General features: G+C 36.4%; 1 protein-coding gene across 1 annotated transcript in view; it reads right to left on the minus strand.

The window, feature by feature from the left end:
- Positions 1 to 19267, minus strand: part of LOC131050531 (uncharacterized) — a 96573-nt gene extending 77306 nt beyond the window's left edge. The window contains exon 1 of the mRNA XM_059214817.1: positions 19167 to 19267. The gene's annotated coding sequence lies outside the window, so the exon portion shown is untranslated. The remainder of the gene's footprint in view (positions 1 to 19166) is intronic.
- Between the last annotated feature and the right edge of the window lie 1682 nt (positions 19268 to 20949).

The following is a 20949-nucleotide window of genomic DNA, read 5'->3' on the forward strand; positions in this document are numbered from 1 at the left end:
AGGAGTTGTTTGAGAGATGAGTTTGTGTTCTGCACATCAATCTAGTCAGGAAGCGCCTGCTCATGAGGATTGAAAACAGTTAAATTTGCTTTCTCATTTATGCATATGTTGTTTATGAATTCATTTCTTATTTAGTTAATAAGTTATTGAAATTGTTGCAATTTTGTTTTTTATTTCATTTATGATATAATTAATTGTGAGATTGTTGCTATTATCATTATTCTGATTTAATTTATGAATGTATTACAATTTAACTCGAAGCAATTTCCCTCATTGGTTCACAAGTAAATTAGGGTTTCTTTGATTGTATCATTGTCTTCTAGTCTATCTAAGATCCTCAAATTAGACCAAATCTACATTTCATGTAGAAAATTCAATTTGAAGACAGAGTTGCAGCCAAGCATAAACTTTGCACACACCTGATCAAAACAAATATCCCTTGATCAAAATGATATCAAGTGTGCTTGACACTTTTTGGCATCGTTACCAGGGGCAGGTGTCAAAAGACAGCAGTAGCTTTCCCTTAACCTGAGTTAGGGTTCAAGATTATATGGTTTGAATAGAAGGAAAGTTCTTACCCCTCATTTGCGCCTATGTTTTGTGCACCAGGACCCCTAAATCTCACCCTTACACTAAGTTGTGCATGTACACATGAAGAATGTGCTCTAGTGTGTGCAATTATACCCCTCAAAACCAGCCTCATGATCAGAATCATCATTCAAAATAATTGTCTAAGCGTTGCCTTAAGGGGCCCTTCACCTACATTTTGTGCAAGCAAACCCCTAGAATGCGCCCAAGGTTGAACTTGTGCATGCACGCATCTCATTTGCGCCCAAGGTCAAGATTGTGCAAGCACACTATAAGCTCCGCCCACCTACAATTTGTGCATGCACATACATGAAACCCGCCAATGCAAGCCACCATCTAAATCCCACCCAAGCAAGGGCACCATTTCCTTTCAACCATGCAATCCCACCAAGCATGAGCACAATTGCACCTCTACTTTTCAATCCCAACCTTAAAACATGAAAATTTCCTTTCCACATGGGATGTGCACTAAAGGTTTGCAATAAAAATTGTTTAAGTTCAAATCAAAATAAGGCAGAATACTTTCAGTACCTTGCAATTGCGCTCCAAGAGAGTGATAGGTTGACCCCCTCCAAGATGCCACCCCTTAATGAAAAAATATTTAATTTCAATCAATCAAGTTGTCCTTGGGAGGAATTAAAACGATTTAAGTATAATGCAATAGAGCCAACCTCACCCAAAAGTGTAAACAACAAGGTATAAATGAACAATCAAACCTTCCCAATTGCATCATTCACAAATTCGATTCAAACACTAAATCAAGGAGCAAAGATAAAGTACGAATTGCAAACCTGAGACAATTTTATTTGCAGGCCAATCTATAAGGCAAATTTCATCAGCATTCATCAATTTGCAAGGGTTTTGAATGATGGGATTTGTGAAAAGACTGATGGTATTTTCATTCATTTCATATATGTTTGATTAAATATTTGTTTGTTTTGCAGGTCTGATATAAGTAAGGGAAGAATGAAAATCAAAAGCTTGCAGTGGAGGAGGATGCAGCTTGCAAGAATACCAAGAGCTCAATACTTCAAAATATTGCATCTATACCTTGCAATCAGGCCTTAGTTCAAGGAATCGTGACAAGGAGAAAGCAGATGAAGAATGTACAACATGAAGGACTTCACCACTCATAAGAAGGTTCAAGACATTACAACAAGAGCAAGATTCGACATTGCAATGATAAAGGAGATTTTATGACAATCTTGAATTTCTTTCAGAAATACAAGATCCTAAAGTCAAAGTCAAGACAAAGAATTCCCGAACTTGAAGATGGAAAAGTGAAATGCACAAGGATGATCAAGCATTGTGCATCATGAAGGCAATGAGAGATGAAGATGAATAGCAAGGAATGCATCTCTCAAACAGATAGTTTTGAAAGAGTTAAGCAAAGTTAGAGACTTGATCATAAAGATGATGCAATTTGGGAATATGACCCATCGCCATCACATCAAGCAATTGGAAATGTTGAGTATCAAGAGATATTGCTCAAGATGAAAGAACTTCCTTTGTGATGATCTACGAAGTGTAAGTTGATGTGGTGACTAATAACATTCAACCAATCAAATAATTCAAAGTCAAGGCATCCAGGTTCAATGAACCTGACTCATCTTACAAGGGGGACAACTATACATGTGACATGTGGCACTTCATCAAATATTAATCAATGTACCTAACCCCATTTTTCATTGGTCAAAGAGGAGTTAATTGTAACTAACCCTAATTAGGGTTTCATCATGTAATCTCGACCATTGATTCCAAATCAATCCCGGCCACTCATTTGTAAGACTCAACCTCTATATAAGACTCAACCTTCTCATTTGTAAAGGTTAATAGTAAACAGTCAATGTATAGTAAATAGTTAGTAGCCTTAGAAAGTTAGCAGTAGAGTAGGAGGAGAAGAAATTGTTGCCAAGACTTGATGGAATAAAAATACTACTTTCGTTGAAGATATGTTGGATTTTGTGTGTTATTTCAACATGTTGCATGGTTTCTACTTCTCAAAGTATTAAGATTTGTTGATTAGTTGAATGGGATATCTTTTTGTTGATTAATGGTGAACCCTAATGTTCATACCATTTGGAATTTGTTGATTACAAGTTGCAATGTATGGTTAGACAGACCTCAATTAAAGTTTAACTTCAAATGCTCTATGCTCATTGATCATGGTGTTGGTGTGCATAAGAAATATGAAAATCATTCGCTTATCCTTAGGAGATTGCACCATCTTTGTGTAGTTGTTTCCTCATGGCGAAGCAAAGCTTGGTTTGGTTTCATCAAGTTAGCAATCATTTCTTACATTGTTAGGTGTTAGCTTAGATTTCCTACCCCTTTATTCCTCTTATCTTTTATTTTCTGAGTTCAAGTATTCCAAATTCCAGTTTTTTTTGCAAAACGTAAGTCCCTTTGTGATTACCAACTTTATCACATCAATTCACTAAGTCTATCCAAAATATAAAATCGGTTGTTTGCATTGTAAACCTTAGAGTTGCCTTATTTGATCACGTTATTTAGCATATGAGGCTAATTTGTTCGAGAGAGGATAGAATACTTAGTATTTTATTATGTGTTCAAGGTGTCCGAAAAAACACATCAACGCAAGGTATGTCCAATGATGGGCAGTTTTTTAATCCTTTTGGACTAATCAAATGTACCCTCCTTGTAGTACCCCTCCTCATTCAGACTCTTTTTGTATATTTTTGATTGACTTCAGTGGATCATGATTGTATATTGAAAAAGATTTAATGCGATGTTATTTCATGCTTTATCTGGATTTGTGGTGTATGATTTTATGCAGTATCTCAGTGCTTATAATTTATGTTATTTTATGAATCATTATCATGGACTGACACTTTTACCTTATATGTGCGATGCGTTATTTATATGTTGCGTGTTTGCATGTGTATGGGATGTGAGGGGATGATTTTCCTTCACTCACTCCGGTGAGACAGGGAACGTCACGATTCTCCTTTATCGGTGTGCGTGTCGTGTCTGTATATATATATTTGTCTATATGCATGTGTGGTTCTTTGGTGCAGGACATTGCAGGTACAAGTACCGGGTAGGTATGGGGTATCGACTCCACCTGGTTTCACAGGTCTGTGCGTGCCTTATATGTCCGATGGGAGTGGAGGAGATAGTTGTTGGACCCTAACTTGACCAGCAGTTACACTCGTGTCAGTGTTGTCAGTCGGTTGTCTTTCCCGTCTGGCTGGTATGCGAGTCATAGTGCTTTGGTTTGGTCATTTGTGAGTCGTCATTTGATCATTCTTCGTTTTGCGTGTTTTCGTTCATCTGTATGGTTATTTAATTGAATGGATAATGCTATCTTATGTTGGCGTAATTAGTTAATTATTATGCTCTGAGATTATTGATTTAATTAAATTAATGATTTGCTAGATTAAATGGTTAAATGGCTTATTTCATTGTGTAAAGTTGCATTAATATATTTTGTGGAAGGAAATAAATAATTGCCTAGCCATTTAAATGATAAATGATTATGTTGGAAGAAAGTATTTTGGAAAATAGGAAATAAAATAAAAGCTTTTCCTTTTTACCTTTCCATTTTGACTTTGGAATTTTAATTGCTGAAAAAGAATTGTTTTTGGAAATAGGAGTAAATCTGATTGCTTTTTACTTTAAAAATATTTAAATCTGATTGGATGGAAAAACTTTAAACCTAGAAAGTTTAGGTTAAAATATGTTTTTTTTCCATATATGCCTGGAAAAATTCACGGGAAGGGGGGCAAGAATTTCTAGAGAGAAATTTGGTAAAACATTCTGGAAGGAGGAGCTGGAATTCGATTTGGGTTGCAAGGATTGGGATTCTTCCATCATTTTGCTTGCTAGTTTGCTTCAAGGTTGGATAATCTCTTCTTGTTTTAAATTTAAATTTGAATTTTTTCAGTTTGCTTCCTGTGTGTTGAAATTATGCAAATCTCCTTGTAAATTCTTGTGGAATGATTGGAATGGAAGGAAGAGTGTTTATTATTGTTGGTTTTGTGAAATTTATATCATATGTTTGCATTTAGGAAAGAAATGGTTCATTTCTCTAGTTGTTGTGTGCTATTTGTTCATGGAAATCAATTTCTGGAATTACCTCTTCTATTTGGAATAAAAGGAATTAGATTAGGTTTGTTGTGTGCTTCCTAGTTTCTAATTGCCCAAGATTTGGGGTTCTTGTAGGATTTTATTTCACCATTTACCTTATTGGTAAATATCCCTTTGTAACTTTGGATCTTGGCACTGTGTGTGTGCCCATGAAAAGATCCGGAAAAGAATCGTTTTCATGTTAAAACGATTTTGTGGCATATTGTTTTTCCATGCTATGGAAGTATGAAATTAATTTTATTGTGGACCTTACCTTACCCCGTGGCAGGCTAGTCCCACCACGTGGGTCGGTAGTGTCTACTGCCCGCAGGTAGCAGTACTACCGGTCGGTAGGACTACTACCGAAGGTAGCAACACTACCGGTCGGTAGGCCTGCTACCGGTCGGCAACAGTACTACCGGCAGGTAGTGTCTGTTGCCTCAACAGCAGCACTACCGCGGGTTGGCCTCAACCCCCACGTAACCTTGTACCCTTAGCGGTACAAATTCCTTTATGCTATGAATTTAATTTTTATTAAATGAAATATTTTAAAGTGATTTTTAATGCTAAATATAAATAGTAATTTCCTAATGATTTTTATTATGTAGTTTAATAAATTTATCAATGGAAATCAAGGCATGAATTAGTAATGCAAATTGGTTAATTTGGATATATTTTGGAAATGAATTAAATGCCTGTTAGGAGTTCATGGTTTTTATTCGGTTGAGTATTTGACGTGAATTTTATCCTTGATGGAATGTTGATTTGGAAATTGAATAGATGTGAATGGTAAAAGAGTGTTTTATTTAATTTTCAATCAATGATGTTGCAAGTGCTTATGATGCTGATTTTCTCAAAGATTGTTTGAGTGCGGACTTAGTGAAATTAGCTTTCCTTGCAAGAGTTATATTGTGTCATTTCTGGTCTATGGTTTAGTCGTCCTGTGGTGGCGTATTTGGTACCTTTGACCAAGTGATATATGATGGCTTCGTTGTCTTAACCATGTAGTGTCTTTGCCTTATGGTTAACCAAGAGTCAGTATGTCCTTGTTTGACCACTTGTTTTTGGATAGTGGTGTTATGGTTGTCTGCTTCACCATAGGGTCCTCGTGGAGTGACCATGTTTGTTTAGTGTCCTTTGAGAGAGTGGCTTTTGAAAGGGGGTTGCGCCCAAAGAGGTTGGCAGGATGACCCTTCAAAAGTAAGATAAAAAGTGATAATCTAATTAATTGATTAGGTGGGTAGTTCTCAAACATTAATAAAGATATTGTACCTCGCGCATAGGTGAGTGCTTGTACTAAGGCTCATAATGTAGTGAGAAGGCCTGGAATGACAAACCGACCACCTTGTCTTCACGAAAGGTTGGAAGGGTTCACATGAGACTTAGTTGGAACCGAAGGTTCGGGAGAGGTTACCAGGACAGTGAGTCGGGACCTATGGAGGTTGTACCATGGTATCCATCTTAAGCTATGCGATGACACTCTCTCTTTAGGGTCACTTGTGTTTTGTGATGTCAAGTCACTTGTGTGTGTGATGCCTGTTCACTTGTGTTTTGTGATATCGAGTCACTTGTGTATTTGTGATGTTGAGTCACCTGGATTATTGTGGAGTCTCTTTGTGTTGTCATGGAGTCGTATTATTTTGTCGACCATGTCATCTTTTGCTTGCTTGAGGGTCCTCAGCTATCTCCTAGCACGGTGGGGTGATTCCATTTTAGGAATTACATGGTCGGGTGGTAGTGCCACTTCCCATTGGATGTTCTTGTTCGTACCTTCATGCGAGGATTGGCTTCGCAGGTGTTTCTGTGAATCGTGGCTCATGCTTATCTCATGTTTGGAGATTACTGTTATTTGGAGACCTATGTGGTCATTTTATCGTGATCTTTTGTAACCTTGTAATTGGTTAAGTTGTATCTTTATATGTATATTGAGAAGCCATGTATTGGAAGAGCAATGTAATTCTAAGATTGGGATGTTATTTATCAGTTTCCTTTATGTTATGTGTACATGCTTATTGAAGAGAAATTATATTGTATCCTTTCAATCTTTCAATGGTGTAATCTGTTATTGCATATGGCTTCTTGTGATCATTGAGTTAATGATGGATTATTGGATTAACCTTATTGTGGAATTTATCTTTTGGTTTTAATTCTTCGTAGGTAACCCTTAAGGAATTCTGGTGTAAGTCTTCCGCTTGTGTTATCGTGCATGTTGTGTGTTATGCACTTATTATGTTTATACTTTAAAAAAAAAAATTGTTTCACCCTTGTTGTGGGTTTTCCTTCGGGGTTCCTGGCAGGGCATTACGTGTTCAAGGTGTCCTAAAAAACACATCAACGCAAGGTATGTCCAATGATGGGCAGTTTTTTAATCCTTTTGGACTAATCAAATGTACCCTCCTTCACACACATGGCTGCCTCAAGGAAGACACTCACCAATGCCACAGCCATTGGTAAACAATTTTCAGCCACATAATCAGCCTTCATCAAGCCAACAATGGAAAAGTCCTAGTCATCCATGGTAATAGTCTTGCCAAGAACAAGAGCAAGGTTGGCAGCCTCAACACTCCATCCTAATCTTTCCTCAACAAAGCCTTCTGCCTAATCCTCCCAACAATCTAAGTTCACAGTCCCCACAAGCACAACAAATACTTGCTCAAAAGCGCAACAAATACTTGCTCAACTTGTGCCAAACCCTTACAACAACGAATCTTAGCAAGTCAATAATAATGAGGTGTCAAGGTATCCCAGATATTCAATGGATTTGAGTGGGAGACACCTTTGTTTTGATAGGGTGCTTGAAATCACACACCCCTCATACTAACAAAAGCCAGGGAAGAACCCAAACATGTAAACCTTCAACCCATCTAGGGCACCTCACAACTCATTCAAATCCATTATCAAAAGAAAGCTTCCTTTCCCACAGCTCCCTTCCCTAAAAAGTTAAATCATACAACGGAATACCCACTTTGATTGGAGCACGAGGAAAGTGATAATACCCTTGTCTAGCACAATCTAACCATATTTACAGGAGTCTTTCTTTGTGCTCAATTGATGAAGACACGAATTGCTAACTTCATACAAAAGTTACACCATTTGTACATAGATTCTTCTAAATTGATGGGGATTTACATATTGAGTACCCTTTAAGCCAAATTATGCCAACTAAGGGGTCTTTTCTTATGCCTCCGTTAATTCTCCCCTCATCCTTGTTATTATAATGAATTGTTTAAAGTTTCTAGATTGTTTGCACCACAAAGTCAACCCATTAATAACTCTTTGGGGAAAATCTTGAACATCAACACTCAATTGCAAGATGAGCAAAAGAAGTGACTTATTGCCATTTTATAATGGTGTAGTACTCTTTTTGCATGGGATTATCAAGATAAAGGGAATCAAAGCAAATTCAGGACTTAACAGTACCTCAGAAACAAAATATGTCTATAGTTTTTTTTCATCACCTCGGTTGTTAGAGATTTGTCCAAAATTTCAGCAAAATTACAGCCCCATTGTCTGCTCTGAAAGGAAGCCGAGTTTAACTGAACACTTGCATCCCAATCAGCTTTTAAATTTCTGAAAGAAAAATTGATCACTACACTAGTTCTCCACAGACCTGATTGGAATCTGCCATTCCACATGTATAATGATGTTTTTGGCACTGCATAAGATGTAGTATTTGATCAAAAGGATGCTCAAATTGCCTATGTCATTTATTTCATTAGCAAAAATCTTTTAGGTGCTGAACCTAATGACACAATTATTGGAAAGCAATTTCTTATTATAATTTAAGCAATCAATAAGTATTGTCACTACATCACAGCTTACCCTGTCTTTATACATAGTGATCATTCTACCATTAAAAATGTCATGAATAAACCTGTTCCACAAATAAAGACCCATTTTTGGCCATATGATGAGTACATCAATAATTGACTTGCATTTAGAAGTATGCACATGCAAAGATTCAAAGGTAAGGGCTACAAAGCACTATCCTTATTGTTACCCCCACATCTTCTTTATGCAAGTGTTCTCCTTATGTCCCCAACTTGCTGCAATAGTAACAGCCCTTCTTGCCATCCTTCCCCACTTAGCCTTGCCATTATAACCACCTTTTCCTTGGTTGTCATTGCTTCCATCAAATACCCTCTTTTACCCATCATCAATTCCTTTTTAGTCTTCCCTTAGACATCCATTCTTATCACATATCCTTAGAATTTTGCTTCAGTTTCCCCTTAGTCAAAGTAGGTTGCTGCTAACACTCTAATTGAAACAATTCTACTGCTACATCTAGTTGAGCAAGTTCTATATATGGTCTGAATATTTCAACCAAATTTTGAAAAATTGGACTCAGCGCAGACTAGGCAGCCCAAAATAGGACTCGGACTCGGGAATCGGCAGCGACTCGGCAAAAAAGAAAACAGTTGTTTTACCATTAAAAAAAAGAAATTAATTCATTTAGTGAACATGAAAGCCTAACTTGACTATCAATTTGTCATAATTCAAACATTACACATGTCATATGATCTTCAAACACTCAATATTTGAAATTTCATAATTTAAACGCATAGTTTACAACTTTCAAATGTATAACAGCATCATAAATTTATAAATGGTTGCATATAATGGTACGTCAAAATGAGAAAAACAACCAAATACAATCTACATCTTCCTCTTTCCCCTTCTGACGTAAATCAATTTGTCAGGTGTCAAACTAAAAGATGCTATAGTATAAAAATGATGATGAATGTTTCTTCAACATTTGTCTTTTTTGATCTTAAATGCTCCTCTTCTCCTCTCCTTTCCTATTTTGGTGTTCAGCCTTGTTTTGGTCAAGATTGGACTAAAAAAAAGTGAAGGAAAAGTCTCTTTTTTATGTTTTTTTTTACATCCTTAGCGGCACCCAAGTGGACTTGAGAGTCCATGCCCAAAACTCAAGAATCTGAATTTGGGACTCGAAGAGTCTTGTGGGGAGACTCAAACAAGTACTCCCCATAACTCTTCTGGACTCGCCTCGAGAGTCAATGGCAAGTGGACTCGGCTAGGGATAGAACTTAGGAGTCTGGAGATTCCTAGGAGAGTCCTCAAACTATGATTTCAACCTTCTCCAAGCAAGTTAACAGATTTGAGATCTGATAAAAGAAAACCTTCAACAAAAAAATGAAATTTCATTTTAATTTTTATGCAATCTGACCTCCTAAATAAATTGTCCCTTATTGGTGACCAAATCTTATACATATAAATCCTACAAAAGCTTTATAGAAATGCTTGAGACAATCAAACAATCCAATAATTTGACAGGTTTTGTTCCTATTTCTCTGGTTGTTAGTGTTTCTAGAATAAAGGCATTTGTTATAAGAGATGATGTCTATGAAAAACATTCACTACACAAGTCATTCCTTTATCATTCCTATTATATGATCAAAAACTTAGGTAGAAATTGTGGTCACTTATTGACATTGGCTACAAATTTGTTTTAAACAAGAAATAGGACCCCTAAAACCACATTCCAAAAGCTTATTTTTTATTTTTTAAATAGTGTGCTTTTGGTCATGAGAGATCGAGAAGGGAAAAAAGCATAAAGGTCAAATGCAAGTAATCGAAGTGGTGGTTAAGTACTTTGAAAAAATCTCCTCAAAGATCATCTTTGCATAAATTTGACTTGTTTTTGGATTCTCACTCCTGCTTCTATCACTTGAATATGTCTTTCCTTTTTTGGTAAAATTTCTCAATGTTCTTTGATATTGGCTCTTGGGGATTCACCATTGAGGAAATAAATTCCCAACTCCTCCCCTATTAGTCATATGAGATACATCTGTTGCAGAATGGATCATAAACTGTCTATGGCCTGCAACTTTGCTTTTTTTGTTGTAGAATAGGATGGTCTTGGGCTGAGTTATTGGGTTCGTGCTCTAAGCCCATCGTGCCCAAACCCAATTCGTCTAGGTTCAAGTATGTGTTTGGGTATGCACAAGTGCGGCCCAAGTGCACCCCAAGGGACTTAGGTTCATTGTGGGTCCATGAATACAAACCCACAGTGAACATGAGGCCCCTAGGGCGCACCCGTTTGCCGCTAGTAATCACTTAACAAGTGACTTAAAAATTAAAAGATACTTTTTTTACCTTTTTTTTCACTAAAACCCTAATCCACCCCTTATTTCATCATTTCAACCTCACATTTGCTCATTTGCTCATTTCATTCTCTATTTTTTTCAATGTGGTATTTTGAAGGGCGAATGATTATTTTTGAAGGATATCGTTTGTGGAGTGCTTGAGGAAGGAGGAGAGCTTGCACAAAGGAGATTCAATCATCTAAGGTAAGCACTTAACCATATTCTTTGGTATTTTAACAAAAAAATTCAAGTGTTTGAAGAATTTTTTCAAGTTTTTTTTTCTTTTTTCATTTTTTTAGAAAAAGAGAAACAAGTTCTATTTATTACAATGTTTTTTCATACTTACATTAGCTTTTACATTGTGTAAGCTTGCATTTATTTTTATTTTTTTTCTAATTTAAAAATGTGTAATTTCTTATAAGAGCAAAAAAATGGCAACAAGATCAAGTTCAGTGGATGGGGGTTACAAGACTCAAAATCAAAAATTTAAAGTTGATAGACGATCTCCTTTATGGAATTATACCACAATGCTTCAACAACTTCTAGGAGGTGGGGGATATGAATGGAATTGTAATTTTTGTAAAACCAATTATAGATGCTTGTAATGTGTGAAAGGCCAAATAAGCAAGGGTTGACGGCCATACAAATGGTGGGATTCATTTGAGAACAAGAAGAAGTTGATCAAGCTCTAAAAAGAGAAAAACTAAGAGCTAATCCATCCGCAAGCAAAAAAACCAATGACTTTAACCAAAGATCATCAACCACTACCAGTAAAGGCCTCCCATCATCCTTTCTTGGAGATACCCTCTATGCCAGATGAAGTTGAAATTCCCAATCTTTCCCACAAGAGGCCCATTGGACAAGCCATTCAAAATGGAAGCAAGAAATATTGCTGAGCAAAATATTGCATGTTGCATCTATGCCAATTGTCTTCCTTTCAACTTGGGGAGATCACCATATTGGCATGAGATGGTGGTGGCAATCAATAGTGCACCTTCAACTTTCACAAGTATTGGGTATGAAAAGGTGTGCACCACCTTATTGGCAAGAGAGAGGAATTTTGTAGAGATTTCACTCAAACCGATTAGAGATTCTTGGGTTGACTCTAGTGTTTCAATTGTTTCTGATAGATGGAAAGATTGCAAGAACCGTACATTAATAAATGTTATTGCAATGTCCCCCAAAGGGGCAATGTTTTTGAGGGCAGTTGATTGTGAGTGGCAACTTAAAGATACAAAGCTCATTTCCAAAATCCTCATTGATTCCATAGAGATGGTGGGTCATGAAAATGTTGTCTAAGTCATTATGATGCAAAGGTTTGCAGGGCTGCAGGTGCTTTGGTTGAGCAGAGATATGAGCACATTTTTTGGACACCATGCACTGTACACTCCGTTAACTTGGTGATGCAAGCAATTGGCACTCAAATAGAGTGCGTGAAGGAAAGATACCAAGCGGGTGAGGAAATCCAAATGTTTGTGACAATCCACAATATGTCACAAATAATTTTTAGGAGTTTCTCGAAATTGGAATTGCTAAAGGTAAATATAATTTATCTATTAAATTTTATTTATGCCATGTTTGATATGTATATAATATTTTTTTACTGTGTTATTGACATTTTTTTACATGATCCTAGGTTGTTGAGACCCGATTTGCATCACATGCCATAGTGATGAGACAAATTTTGAAGGTGAAACAGGCATTGAGTGCCATGCTTATTAGTAACCAATGGGGTGTTTGGAAGCAATCAAATTCAAAAAGTGCCCAAAAGGTTAAGTCATTGATCCTGGATGACAATTGGTGGGATCATGTGGAATATGTCCTGAATTTCACCAAGTGTAATGTCCCCTAATGGGACCCTCTTATATTCTGGCTTAGAATCACAATTTTAGAGCATAGTAAATACATTAGAGGGACACTATTGTCAACTAAAGCTTGGTTTGGAACCTACACAACTGGTTAGTCAACATTTTCATTATGCTATGATAGATCATGTATTCAACATTCTTTATATATTGCCCAGTTTATATGAAGGATTCAACAACCCTTTCTCTCCCTACACCTGTCCCCATTATGGAGCTCAAGGAGAATCACACAAGGCACCTCAAGCCTATCCCTCTACAATAAGCCCAAGAGCTCCAAGGACCTCATCAACTTGGCCTCTTGGCCCACACTCACGGTTGGCATACCTGCTGGAGTCTAGTGCTCTTGCTTCCTTGTATTCTCCCTCCATAATTCAATAGTGAGATTGAAAGGTATTATAGACTCCATCATATAATTTACTTAATCATCATATGAACAGTTAGTGAAAGAAGGCATTTATTACACTGTCATTCCTATCTTATATTATCCATAGGAAAGTATAAAGATGAACAATAATTATATTTGTACAGTCATAAACCAGATTCATTATGCTATGTATATCACAAGAGACTCATACCAAAATTACAATATATGGTTGAACCGTTGTATGCCTCAGTTTATTATCAATATCAAATTTGGTCTTCTTCCCTCTTTCGATCCTTTGGTCTGAGTGAATGCTTGATGATTCTCTCATTCCTTGCTCCCCTAAGTGATGTAATGGTTGAAAATATATATGTTTACACAACCGATTCATTGTATCTCTTGGAGTATAGAGACATGTTTATTGGTTAAGTCCTAAACGCATCACTTCAATATATTAACCAATTATTGTTGTAAGTTAATGTGATCCTTAATGAATTGGTTTACTTCCTTAATCATGATTGATGTCTTTCTTATATCGATATTGTATGGAGATCAATAATTAATAGTTTGATGGTATTAATGTTATTGGATTTTCCTTAATCACCTTAATCCACATCATGGTAGATTCCATTCCATCGGATTTCTTGATCATATGGTTGGAATAACTTCAATTTGAATTGTATAAGGAGTTGGATGTTCATATGGAAGTTTTATCACAGTCTGATTATTAAACAGTAATAAGAATTTCACAGACTCATATATGTATAGTTATCAGCTTCATCGTACACAGTAGGAAATGTGGATGGATTGGATATGAGATATCATAGATCTGATTAAAGAGGTTCATTCATATGAATAATAAATAATTGGCACCTAAATATATTCAGATATAGGGCATGACCATTAATGAATATTATTATATTGTCATTGTGACATGATTAGTATAGGATGCTGTCTCTTAGACATGCTGTAATGGACACCCTAGAATGCCCAAAAACTAAACCAACTACTGATAGGAATTTAGTCAAACAGTTTGCATCCAACTCCTTATTTCTCCGTTTAATGTTTAAACCTCTTATGGCTTCGGAAATGAAATGTTTGTTTGTTTTTAAGTCTTTGCATAGGTTTAAAATCACATAACATGAACTAGAAGGAAATTACAATAATATGCAGCATGAAGATTGAACTACTGCTGATATGATATTATTTCCAGAATTAATAAAATCAAATACATAGCAGATTTTTCAACTCACTAAATACTCCAACATTTTTGACATAATGTTCCAACAATGACTTCCCATCTTGCTGCTACAATAACATGAATAGTGACGTGCTACAGTAACGTGAATAGTGCCACGCTACAGTAGCATGAATAGTGCCGTGCTACAATAACCTGAATAGTGTTGCGCTACAGTGCTGCTACAGTATTAATTAGTCTTCAATCAGTCCAATATCTTCATAAGATTATCCCTTCAGAATGGCATAAGCATTGGTCAAGAAGTGAAGAAGGTATGAGCAAAACACCAAATCTGCCTGTAGCTGGAGATGCACCCAATCTGCCTATTAATGAAGCTGATAGCAATGGATTCCAAAGGCCAAACCTCGAAGGAATGGCGTCTAGAATGTCACAAGAGAGGATAGACGTCCCCTAATGCCAAGAACGGATCTGCAACTCACACATCAATTTCTTCTCATATTCAACATGCTGAATGAAGCCACAAAAGCGTCCTTTTATTCTTTCTCCAAGGGTCGACCCAACTCACTTGAGCAATGTGGGATAAAAGATGTTCCATATAAAACATATTAAAATATTCACTTATGTCTCCCTTGGGTGCCCCTTTGATTTGCACACATCCCCATAAAATAAATATTAAAGTAACACTCTAATATTTTACAATTAAATTAAATGTTACTTTAATAACACTTCAGGCATTAAAATATATTAGCAATCGGGCTCCGAATAGCGCGAGTGATAGCTCGTCGGAAAGCTCTCGTCGAGGAGTATCGAATCCAATCACCAAAGCTAGCCTCCGTTGTGTCCTGCTGACTTACTAAAAATAGTAAGTATGCCTGAAACTAAGTAAATCAACTCCGTTTTAGCCCAAACCGGAAATGACTAGGCCAGAACACTCCAGGATCCCCTTAAACCCTTCGTTAGCCCTCGGGACCATGTGGAGCTAGGCTAACGCACATACACTTGGTCAACTGCTAAAGTGGGGACATTACACATGCCGGATCATGGATAGTGTTATTGTGGATAGACATTTTAATCCGATTCTTGGGTTAAGGATGGGAACATGACACCAAGCCTATCATGTTGGTATTTTGGATATGTTGATATGGTTTTGTCATTGATGTCAACACTTGTCAACACTTATCAGCACTTGGAGATCTTTGGTTATGTTCACCGGCATGTTCAGTGACTTATGCACAGTCACCGGTATCTAGTTCACCGACAGGTTACATTGTTCACCGGCACTTGGAATGACTTGGAGATTACTTGATTATGTCGAAGACATTGTTTGGACACTTGGTTTTGGTGATTTGTTCATTGGTTTATTCAGGTTTGCATATTTGTTGTTACCGGCAAATAGGTCCAGGTTATGCACCGGCAAGCATATCTATTCCAGATCAACATGGCACGTCATGAAGATGATTTGTTATTTTTGTAAATGCATTGAGCCGACATGATGCATCGGTTATTGATTCAATTGTAATTGATTTTATTGTAATATCTTAGTGAGCCAACCTACTCATTTGGTCCTAGGTTTTGGTATAAATGTAAGATATCATTTTGTGAGATTATAATAGGATTGGGAAAAGGATTGTAATAAGGTATATGCGAATATAAGCAGAGCTATACACGCAAACATCATTCAAGATTGAAGGAAGGTTTGAAGAAGGCATATCAGAGCTTAACCGATACTGAATCCAGCATATGAAGATGCTATTCTAAGCAGTACATTATCATTGGATTTAACCATCCAATTGTAGTCATTGTGACTCCCATTTTGTGATTGAGCAGTGTGCTCTAGGTAGTTGGCCTTTCTGCATGTGCAGACTCCATATTGTACACACATACTATCTGCAGTAGTATCATCTGATTGTGGGTAAAGCTTCCCACCGTGGTTTTTCCCCTTACAGGGTTTCCATGTACAAATAACTGTGTTATGTGTTGTGTATGTTATTTGTCTTTCTATTTCATACATTAAACTTTATCGGTACTGCAATTAACTGTTAAACTGTCTACTGGCATTAAAGTTTGGTTTACCAGCATTAAACATTAAGTTTGGCTAAGTACCCAAACCCAAGCCCAAACTCGAACCGGTAACTTAGGTCTTGGGTGAAGACATCCTTCAACTTTTGGCGGTGACTACTAGTCTGCTCTATGTGACCATGCTTTATTAACAACAAAGTCTAGGGGTTTTGGAGCGCTGAAAGTAAATAACTAATATGTTGTTCTGATATGCAAGTAAAACTCCTGTTGCAACTCATATCAGTGAGCAGGAAATTAAAATATATTAATAGAAGCAGAATTCTTAACAAATTGGACAAACACTCTTATTTCTGAGCTTGATAGCAAAAATTCTCTTCAATAACTATCCTAGCCTGTCCCTAAAACTCTTCCCTTTCATCTCAACAATACATCCCCTAAGAAAAAAAATTTACATTCTAAAAAACTTTAAAAAAGAGAAGATCCTAGACCAACTAAATCAGCCATTTAGTTACAACAAAATCTCCAAAAATATCTAAGCACAAAAAGAAACTAACAGGTTGCGGGAGACATGGCATTAAAGGCACTTCACATCACCCTCCCCATCTTTTAGAAATTTTGAACCCCATAGTTCCAAGTACTCAAGAACCCAACTGTCATAGCCTGCCCTTCCACAATGTTAGGTACTCCTGCAATTTTTCACATAATGTCTGCCTCTGCTTCTAGCTTCTTGTTCGACCATAAATTGTCATCCTTTACCAATCTGTTCTCTTTCTATTTTCCAAACTTCTTGCAGGACCCACCTCCAGTGGTCTTCCTCTACAAAAAGCAATTATGGCTCTTCTCGTTGCTTGTCCAGCATATTATTGCACTTGCACATAAACCATTGAAAACAGAAATCAAGTTAAGGGAATCAAAATTCCTATAGGTGTTTCTTCCTTCTCTGCATTATGCCATTTAAGCATGCTTTCCAATTCTTCAATGCAGCTTGTATATTCTCCACTGTTTGTTGCACTATCATAGACTGTCAAGAGTCCATTTTTCTTTTCATCTATTTTTGCTAGCATATAAGCTTCTGGCATGCCACAACAACATGCCCTTCACATCCATCATTGACAATGTCATCCTCTTGTGGGATGACTTCTTCTCTACTATCAAATACGGAGCCTCCCAAGATCTTCATCTCCATTGCCGCTTCATCTCTAACGTGGATTGCTTCCACAACATATTGGACCACCTCTAGTGATAGGTTGCATTCCACTTCACTGTAGCCTTCAAACTCTTCTCCTCTCCCATTGTCATGATTAATATTTTCCCCTTCTTCGGGATGACACAGTTCAACATCTTCACCCCACTCGTCATCTTCATCTTCATCACATTCACCTATCTCCTCTCTATAAAAATTTTTGCAAAGCACATTTAAAAATTCAAAGGCCTAATAGTAATTCCTCCAACTCCTTGAGGGATTTAATATTTCCCTGTTCTAGTAGTTCTATCCGAGCCAATCTTAGACTCTATGGCTTTCCTCTCTGAATACAGCTCTTGTTCACTAGGTGAGTATTAATTTCTATCAATCCTTTTTCAGCTTCTCATAACCCTTGAATGCCTTTGCTTCAGCTTTTTCTTCTTTGCTTTCCTATTATTAATTACCTCATGCTGCTCCAACATCCACCATAACTCCTCCATCTCAAACTCCAATTTTTGTAACCTGTTTTGCTTGTTTTTTGTTAGCTTCTGCCTGTTTCTTACTCTGATTTCTCTTCCAGCTTACTATCCTCTTTTTCACATCATAAAGCAACTCCATCTCTACATCGATAGCCATCGCCACAACTATCCTCTAAACTATTCAGAACTGTTCTGATGAATTCTCTACTCCCAGCACATTTAAATTCTCTGATACCAAAACAGATGCAATTTCACGATTCTGCAAAAGAAACTCCAGTTGCTGCTCATATTAGCGATCAGAAAATTTAAATAGACTGATAAAAGAAACAGAATTCGTAACAAATTGGACAAACACTCATTTCTGAGCTTGATTACAGCACAAATTCCCTTCAGTGGCTATCCAAGCCCTGTCCCTAAAGCTCTCCCCTTTCATCCCAGCAACACACCCCACAATAAACAACAATGATTCTAAAAAATGCAAAGCTCCTAATTGACCTACTACGACAGCCACCAACAGCGGTTACAACAAATTTCCAAAATATCTAAGCACAAAAAGAAACTGACGTATAGTGGGAGAAATGGCATAAAAAGTGTTCCACATAAAAGGTCCTCCCCGTACCTAAACAGACACAATGTGCTGCCTGTTTGGACTCTTCCCTATTGGAGCTAGTACTACATCATCACCTGGTAGCCATCAAGGATGATGACTTATCCTAGAAAGTCCTGCCACGCCATGGTTGTACTTGGAGAGTGCTATTTTAAGAGGATTCATCTGAGAGAGATGTTTCCTTGTTGATGTAAATTCTGAACATGAGATTTCATGGTCCGGGAAAATTATGAAAAAAGCTTATGGGAAAAACTGTGCTTAATTCAATCAACCTTTGGATCATTCTTATTTCAATGAGAAATTAAAGATAGGTAGATTGCAAAATTCTCCAAAGGGTGTCATACCTCAACAAATAATAACAAATGTTTCGTGTTCTATTGATGTGCTCTAGAGTCTATACTGTTTTGGCAACCTGCACGAGCTTCGCCTTCACGTTAAGCTACTACTTAAACAACATCCCATTTGTCTCCTTGAATAACAGGATTCTTCTATATTGTACACATTAACAAGATAGAACAAATTTCATCCATACATTGCAGTCCTAAATATTACATATGCCATTCCCTCGAGTTTATTCATAGCGTTGATCGGAAGCAGAGAAGACGTGGCTTTAAGTATGTGGCAATTATTTAAAAAATAAGAGATTAAACACCAGAACTAGTATGAATACCAGATGAAATCAGTAATTTGCTTGTTAGATATTTAGATAAATAAGAAATGCTCTTTTGTTCATCCATACTGTAAACCAGATAAAATGAAAAGCTTTCTTACTGATCCCTGAAATAAACTCCTCGGAATGCTGCAAACATCCCTGAAGTCGCGTGAAGGGCTAATTGTGTGGCCGGGGGTACTCCACATACATAAACCTTATGTTTGTGGCATCCAAGCCACCAGCTGTACCATCATCTTGCTCAACCAGCGGTTCACAAAAAATAAATAAATGTAATGGATTTATGATTGGAGGGTACCTTTCCATGGAAGCCACAATATTGCATGAATAAAAGCAAGCTTTTAAATGTGCATGAAATGACATTAGGCAATCTATGGGGATGTAATAGCACGATAACCATCAAAGAAACGACCTTTTTTTTCTATTTTTCTATTGATCATTTTTTATGTTAAGGATTTTAGTCAAGTAATATGTTATTTTTGCAATTTGTTTATGTTAAATAAAGTTGTTAAAGATTCAATTTTTATAGTATTAGTATAATTGATTTAAATGTTTTCATATGTCAAACAATGCATAATCTGATTTCACTGTACTTCCACCAAACCTCATGTATAGAGACAACAAACCCTATCAACCCACTCCTTTTTTGGTGTTTTCCACTTTCTTGTTTTCAACCTAAGATGGTGCAAGCTAGTTCCTTTTAGCTTTCCATTTTATATATGCCTCTATAAAGTGTTTTTGCCCATAGTCATATGTGGGATTGAAATTCTTGACAAATTATTACCTTTTTCACTCACATATTTTATCTATGTCATCACTTTGACTTTCTCTCTCACATACTTTGACTTTTTTGCATTTACATTTGGGCATTCTTGCATACTAATTCTCCATTTATTCATCTATTTGATATTTTGTTTCATTTATGTGTTTTTTCTTTTATTTAGCTTTTTGTCTATCATAATTTTAGGCCAATAGTCTACTTCCATGTTCTCTATTGTCTTCAAATATTCTAATACCCAAATCATCATAGCCTCTTCAACTAGAAAGGATCCAACCTTAACTAAGATGATATTGTATGGAACCAAGGCTTTAATTTTGAAATTGCTTGTGATTAAATATTTTGTAATCTTTATATTTACCTTCATCTTGATATTGATGTGTCACTAGCCAAAGCTTCACAATCATAAACACCATTGGTGCAACAAGTAGCTCAAATAATGTCTTATTTATCTTCCAGTCACATAGCTTAGCTTATCTACATCTATTTTCAAGCATGATAAAGCTTCCCAACCACCTTGCATCTATTTTGTCTACGAACCTCTCAACTAATTAGTTTAGAGGAGTTTAGAATAGAAATAATCATGTTTCGTCTCTAAATAGTTTAATATGTACTTGTTTCGTTATATATGATTGGAAAAAAATTTGTGTCTAATTTTAGATTTTTTGTTATGAATTTTGGTCAAAAAAATTGAACTAGTACTAATCTTTTAATAAATCAGTTAGGGAGTTAGTGAACAAGTTATTGCAATGAGAAATTGTTAAGGAGAAAAAAAATGAACATACTTTGTTAATTTATCTCATACGCATTTTAGATGTGTTTTCACATTTATCATTTACCATTTCATTTGGGTCAATTAGGCACAGTTAGTTTACAGAACTTGGAAGCCACCATTCCATCTTATTAGTATAGCTCTTATTCATCACATCTTAAACGTGATTGTGTCCCCCAAATTTAAATTCTTTCTTACTAAATCCCAGTCAAAAAATATGCCCATTATCTATC

Source organism: Cryptomeria japonica, chromosome 2 (assembly GCF_030272615.1).
Source record: "Cryptomeria japonica chromosome 2, Sugi_1.0, whole genome shotgun sequence".
In the NCBI taxonomy this organism is placed as follows: Eukaryota; Viridiplantae; Streptophyta; class Pinopsida; order Cupressales; family Cupressaceae; genus Cryptomeria; species Cryptomeria japonica.